Below are 7,916 nucleotides of genomic sequence, written 5' to 3' on the forward strand. Positions count from 1 at the left end.
TAGTAGGTGGGAATGTAAAATGCTGTAGCCACTCTAGAAAACAATATGGCACTTCCTCAACAAATGTAAAAAAGGATTACCATATGATCCAGCAATTCCACATGTGGGTATATATCCAAAAGAATTGAAAGCAGGGTCTCGAAGCAGTATTTATACACCCCGTGTTCACAGCAGAATTATTCACAACAGCCAAAAAGTGGAAACAGCTCAAGTGTCCATGGACAGATGAATGAATAAAGTAAATGCAGGCCATCCATACAATGGAATATTACTCAGCCTTAAAAAGGAAGGAAATTTTGACACATGGTACAACATGGATGAATCTTTGTTTTCTTTTAGGTTTTTTTTTGTTTTGTTTTTTGAGACAGAGTCTCGCTCTGTTGCCCAGGAGTGCAGTGGTGCGATCTTGGCTCACTGAAAGCTCCGCCTCCCGGGTTCATGCAGTTCTCCTGCCTCAGCCTCCCGAGTAGCTGGGACTACAGTCGCCCGCCACCACGCCCGGCTAATTTTTTGTTTTTTTAGTAGAGACGGGGTTTCACCATGTTAGCCAGGATGGTCTCGATCTCCGGACCTTGTGATCTGCCCGCCTTGCCTCCCAAAGTGCTGGGATTACAGGCGTGAGCCACCGTGCCCGGCCAACATGGAAGAATCTTGAAGACATTATGCCAAGTAAAATGAGCCAGTCACAGAAGGACAAATAGAGTAGTCAAATTCATAGAGACAAAAAGTAGAATGGTGGTTGCCAGGGGCTGGAGGGAGGGAGAGTGGGGGGTGGAGGGGCGGTTTCTGCTCAACAGGCATGAAGTTCCAGTTTTGCAAGATGAAAAGGGATCTAGATAAATGTTTAGATTTTAGCTGCTTTGCCACAAAAAACAAACAAAATCAGGTAACAATGCAAGATGGATAGGTTCATTTGCTTCACTATGGTAATCTTTTTACTATCTATATAAATCCCATAACATCATGTAGTATGCCTTAAATATACACAATAATTTTTTTTTTTTTTTTTTTTAAGGATCTGGACTGGGCATGGTGGCTCACGCCTGTAATCCCAGCACTTTGGGAGGCCAAGGCAGGCGGATCATGAGTTCAGGAGTTCGAGACCAGCCTGGCCAACATGGTGAAACCCCATCTCTACTAAAAGTACAAAAATTAACTGGGCATGGTGGTGGGCACCTGCAATCCCAGCTACTTGGGAGGCTGAGGCAGGAGAATTGCTTGAACCTGGGAGGCGGAGGTTGCCGAGATGGTGCCACTGCACTATAGCCTGGGAGACAAAGCGAGACTCCAACTCGAAAAAAAGAAAAGAAAAAAAAAAGAGAGAGATCTGGAAATTGGTTGCTCAACAATGTCAATGTACTTAACATTTCAAAACAGCACACTTAAAGATGGGTAAGACAGTAAATCGTATGTTAAGTGTATTTTAAAACAATTGCAGAGAAAAAAAGGCAATTACAAACTAGATTATCACAATGGCTGCATACCGTATGGATTTACTAAAAAAATTCAACTGTACACTCACGGTGAGTGAGTTTCATGATATGTAAAGCATACGTACATGAAATGGTTTTTAAGAAGACAATTACATACTTGGCTATCCCTGTCATTGAAAGGACCACAGTTATGTGTGTGTGTTTTTCTGTGTGGGATTCCCAGCATTTTAAGCTTGAAATGACTAAAGTAGCGAGGTTGAGTCCCATAAATCATGATCTGCCACTGCAAAAGTATTGCCACTTTGGACCTCTATTTATTCATGCCAGGAAGCACAGTCGACTGACTTGGTAACCACGGCTGCTTCAATCTGAGAAATGTAAGGGTTGGATTTGGGAAGTATCTCAACATGGACCAATGTCTTAGAGTCTATGGACTTTTATGTATCATAGTACATTTGATATCTGCCTACCCCAAATGGAAGGCTTGATGTCTGGAAGGCACTCTTCAAATTCTAGAGATTTAGAAGTTGAGCTAAAATTGCCTCCAAAATCATGCTTGTAATTCAATGGGACTGTTTTATTATGGGGCCAAATGTCCACTTTTCTGAGTGTCCTGGCCCAGAGCCCTTCTGTTGGGACGATTTATGGTTGCAAAGTTGGCTAATTGCAATAATCACCACTTAACTGATGATATTTCCCCCATTTTAATATCTCTCTGCTTGTTGCCATTTCATCAATTCCAAATTGGTATTGAACAATTTCTAGCTCCAATTAGTCTTCTTAGTTGCAGCTGATGTATTGAAGCCTACAACTGTGTATTCAAAAAAAAAAAAAAGTAAAAATATTCCAGGCCAGACACCATGGCTCATACCTGTATTCTAGCACTTTAGGAGGCTGAGACCAGAGGACTGCTTGAGCCCAGCCCAGGAGTTTGAGACCAGCCTGGACAACATAGGGGGTCCCCATCTCTACAAAAAACAAACCAAAAAAAAAATTAGCCAGGCATGGTGGCACGTACCTATAGTCCCAGCTACTCTGGCGGCTGAGGTGGGAGATCACCTGAGCCTGGAGAAGTCGAGGCTGCAGTGAGCTGTGATCATGCCACTGCATTCCAGCCTGGGTGACAGAGCGAGACCCTGTTTCAGAAAAACAAAACAAAACAAAACAAACAAATAAATTAACCAGACATGGTGGTGTGTACCTGTAGTTCCAGCTACTCAGGAGACTGAGGTGGAAGGATTGCTTGAGCCCAGGAGTTTGAGGCTTCAGCAAGCCTTGTTCATGCCACTGCACTCCAGCCTGGGCAACAGAGTGAGAGTCAGTCTCAAAAAACAAACAAACAAAAAAGGGCCTGGCACAGTGGCTCACGCCTGTAATCCCAACACTTTGGGAGGCCGAGGCCAGCAGATCATGAGGTCAGAAGTTCGAGACAGCCTGGCCAACATGGTGAAACCCTGTCTCTACTAAAAATACAAAAATTAGCCAGACGTGGTGGTTTGCACCTGTAATCCCGGCTACGCAGAAGGCTGAGGCAGGAGAATTGCTTGAACCCAGGAGGCAGAGGTTGCAATGAGCCGAGATCGCGCAACAGCATTCCAGCCTGGGACAGAGCAAGATTCTGATTCAAGGAAACAAAAAAATTCTGGCTGGGCGTGGTGGCTCACGCCTGTAATCCCAATATTTGGGAGGCCAAGGTGGGCGGAGCATCTGAGGTCAGGAGTTCGAGACCAGCCTGGCCAACATGGTGAAACCCTGTCTCTACTTAACAAAAAAAAAAATTAGCTGGCGTGGTAGCGGGCGCCTGTAATCCCAGCTACTTGGGAGGCTGAGGCAGGAGAATCACTTGAACCTGGGAGGCAGAGGTTGCAGTGAGCCAAGATCGTGCCATTGCACTCCAGCCTGGACGACAAGAGCGAAACTCCGTCTCCAAAACAAACAAACAAAATTTCCAACAAGCTTATTAAAGCAAGAGTGAATTGACAGAAATGATACTTTCTCCTGTAAGTTTGCTGGATTAAGAATAAAAGAGTTGGCCGGGCATGGTGGCTCACTCCTGTAATCCCAGCACTTTGGGAGGCCAAGGTGGGTGGATCACGAGGTCAGGAGATCGAGACCATCCTGGCTAACACGGTGAAACCCCGTCTCTACTAAAAATACAAAAATTATCCGGGCTTGGTGGCGGGTGCCTGTAGTCCCAGCTACTCGGGAGGCTGAGGCAGGAGAATTGTTTGAACCTGGGAGGCGGAGCTTGCAGTGAGCCGAGATCGTGCCACTGCACCCCAGCCTGGGTGACAGAGCGAGACTGCGTCTCAAAAAAAAAAAATAATAATAATAATAATAAAAGAGTTTGTGCGACTAGCTTTTTTTACTCCTCAGTCGCTTGAAACTCATGCTTGTCCAAGCATGCAGTCTTTCAGTCAATCTCAGGCACACACATACAGTTGAGAATGTCCACAGCAGCAGTTCTTAATGGGGACAATGTGCCTTTTCCCCCACCAGGGGACATTTGGCAATGTCTAGAGACATTTTCGGTTGTCACTACTGTCTAGTAGGTAGAGGCCCGGGGTCATGCTTAAGATCCTACAATGCCCAGGATAACCTCCACAACAAAGGAATACCTGACCCAAAATGTCAACGGTGCCGGAGATGAGAAACGAGACTTACAGGTAATATGATTGCAAGGCTATATTAGCATCTAACTAATACCATTAAAAAAAAATAGTAAAGTTCTTTCTAAAAGTATTAAGTCACAATCAAATCCTCTTATCTTCTCCAGGCGAGGCTTCTTAACCTTCCCAACTAAATCAAACTTCAGCATTTTGACCCTTTCCCTCAAAGATTGCACAATTGCCGTCTTATATTCACTCATGTGATGATTTGAGTAATTTATCTACTTCTCCTGCAGATTAGAGAAAGATAACATTTTGGAATTCTGTTTATTTCACTGAATGGGCTATCATAAGATTCTCCTGCCACATTGAAAGAAATCTTTGTAAATGTGTTTCGTTATTTTTTCACTCTGTGGATGAACCTTTAATTCACTTAACCAATCCCTGTTGTATATTTGAGATCTTTGTCTTTACTTTAGTAACGTTTCAGGGAATGTCTTTGCTCATAGACGGCTCTGTCCAAATTTTGGATTTCTTGCTTTAAGGCCTACCATCTTGAGTCTTTCTGAAGTGAATGTTGAAATGAATTTCACAGATTCACAGCCCTTTGAGAGCTTTTTTCAAATACTATCTTACTCCTTTTGTAGGCTCTTGTGCAAGACCAGGGCCTCAGAAACATGAGTGATCAAGCTAAATGGGTCATCTCATAAACATGCTTATCGGGACACTCACATATTGCGTAACTGGACAGCAGAAATGTATAGATTTTCAAAAACAAGTCAAAGGTTCAATTGATTGAACATTTTTTTTTCTGTTAGAAATGCTTTCCTTTTCATTTCCTTTTTACATAAGTCTGATTCACTCTTTACTTAAATATTTCTGTACTGGTGTCCAAAACCTTTCTTAAAAGTTTTCTCTTGCCTTAAAAAAAATTTTTTTTTTTTGTTATCTACCAGGCGCAAATCCAACCCCCTAGTCCCCTAAAAAGTGCGTATTGTAAACTCTATGTTTAAAAACTATTACTGAGAAGGCATTTCTTTAAATTCGCTGCAAACTTTATTATAACAAAGCTTAAAGAGCTAAAAGCGCGGCACAATGGAAAGTTGACTGTTATAAATATCTATCCGGCTTTAAAATATAAATTATAATTAAAAATAAACTTGTCAGAGAACTCTAGGCAACACACAAAAAGTGAGACGTTTAGAACGAGGCAATTAAGAATGTTAATTGGAACACAGAGAAAAGCAAAGGACAGTCATTGTTAAGATAACTGCTCTATAAACACCTAAATGGATTCTGTGAAGGGGAAGAAAGGATCATCTTTTGACCATGAAAGGGAATATAAAATGTTCTTTTCTTTGTTTTAATGTGTGGAGAGATTTTAAACTTCTTTTCTCGCTCAGACGCTCAAGTAAACAAATGACTTGGCCCTAGTCTGGTGTGGGTAACAAAAGAGAGAGAAATGGAGGGAAAGAGAGAAGAGCCAACTGTGTAGGCGAGAAGAGAAGAGAGCAAATGCTGAAGAAGAAGAAAAATAAGGGAGGATGATAAATGTAGAGGAATAAAGGGAAAAACCAAAACAGAAGACCTAAACCCCTAGGAAACAGAACAAGAGTTAAACACAGAGAATAAGAAAGGAGTCATCTCCCTTCCTTCACTCTCCAGATGATCTGCAAGTTAATTTCTTAAAGACAGCAGAGTGGACAAGCACAGTCAGACAGACCCAGATGTAGATCTTGCTTTTTGGCAGTTTCCATCTGGGCTGCGTAATTTCCACCAAGGTCTCAACCTCTCTGTGCCTTGATTTCTTCCCTAGTCAATGGGGAGGGTAATCGCTGCTTGTGGCCTCACTGCAAAAACCAGAAATGATTTGTGTAAAGCCCCTGGCATATAATTAGTGTTTAGGAAACATCTATTATCACATGAATTATTTCAGGGTACAGCAGGAATGTTTAAGGTTTCTCATAATATTAAGCAGATGCACAACATACATGATAGTTTTGGAGGTGGAGTTATTTAATTTGCATGGTCATTTGTTTGATCATTCATTCATTCAAGGAGTAATTGTCTGCTATGCACAGGGCCTTGAGCTCACTCAGTGCTGGGAATTTAGACATGAAAAACCTTAAGTAGTTCAGTCTAAAATGTCTAAAAGTTTAATGTCAAAATTGTTGGCTTTTGCAAAAATGTTAGCCTGTGGGCGAATGGTGGTCTATGGTACATTGACTCTGCCTAGAATATGGCTAGGATGGGATGGAAACATGAAAGACATAATTTAGGACATATTCTTTTCCAGAATAAGCATTCCGTGACAGAAGGGGCCGTATTCATCTCATTCACCGTTGCATAAACAAATTGCATTGCATAAGCAAATATCTTTAATGAACAGCGTCTAGGAGCAAGTGCTTTGAAGACAAAGCAAGGTAAAAGGACAGAGGTCATCAGTGGATGCTTTTTTTGTAGGGTGATCAGGAAAGGCTTCACTGAAAAGGAGACAAGTGGCCGAGACATGAAGGAGGTGAGGGAGAAAGTCATATAGATCTGTGGGAATTGCATTCCAGACAGAGGCAACAGACAATGCAAAGGCCTTGAGGCAGGAACGTGCTTGGCGTGTTTGAGGAACCAGAAAAAGGCCAGTGGGGCTGGGGTGGAGTGAGTGAGGAGTAATAGGGGCAAGAGGACATATGACCTTAGAGATCATCGCTCTAGATACTTTGTTTTCCAATTTTTTTTTATTGTGGTAAAATATCCATAATATGAAATTTATTTAAGTATTTATTTTTCTGAGATGCAGTTTTGCTCTGTCGCCCAGGCTGGAGTGCAGTGGCATGATCTTAGCTCACTGCAACCTCCGCCTCCCAGGTTCAAGCGATTCTCCTGTCTCAGTCTCCCCAGTAGCTGGGATTATAGGCGTGTGCCACCACACCCAGCTAATTTTTGTAGTTTTAGTAGAGATGGGGTTTCACCATGTTGGCTGGGCTGGTCTTGAACTCCCGACCTCAGGTGATCTGCCTGCCTCGGCCTCCCAAAGTACTGGGATTACAGGCGTGAGCCACCGCATTTCCACTTATTTTAAATGTCATCTCATAGTGGCAGCTTACCAAATAGGGATCCATATAACTGCTCGAAAATTTTAAGGTTTAAGAAATACTCAAAAGGCGTGATTAGTAGTAGAATGCTTAATAAATTCTTAATTGTCAGGCTGGGCATGGTGGCTCACGCCTGTAACCCCAGCACTTTGGGAGGCCGAGGCAGGTGGATCACCTGAGGTCAGGAGTTTGAGACCAGCCTGGCCAACATGGCGAAACCCTGTCTCTATTAAAAATACAAAACTTAGCCAGGCATGGTGGCACACACCTGTAAGCCCAGCTACTCAGGAGGCTGAGGCATGAGAATTGCTTGAGCCCAGGAGATGGAGGTTGCAGTGAGCTGAGATCACGCCATTGCACTCCAGCCTGGGTGACAGAGCGAGACTCTGTCTCAAAAAAAAAAATAATAATAATACATAAATTCTTGTTTGTTTGTTTTGTTTTGTTTTGTTTGAGACGGAGTCTCACTCTCACCCAGACTGGAGTACAATGGCGTGATCTCAGCTCACTGCAGCCTCCACCTCCCAGGTTCAAGCGATTCTCCCGCCTCCACCTCCCAAGTAGCCGGGACTATAGGCACGTGCCACCACACCCGGCTAATTTTTGTATTTTTAGTAGAGATGGAATTTCACTATGTTGGCCAGGCTGGTCTCGAACTCCTGACCTCGTGATCCGCCCACCTCGGCCTCCCAAAGTGCTGGGATTACAGGCGTGAGCCACCGCGCCCGGCCAATAAATAAATTCTTAATTGTCCTGCTGCAAAAATGTCAAAGGGAACCAAGCAT

This window comes from Pongo abelii, chromosome 21 (genome assembly GCF_028885655.2).
Source record: "Pongo abelii isolate AG06213 chromosome 21, NHGRI_mPonAbe1-v2.0_pri, whole genome shotgun sequence".
NCBI classification, from domain to species: domain Eukaryota; kingdom Metazoa; phylum Chordata; class Mammalia; order Primates; family Hominidae; genus Pongo; species Pongo abelii.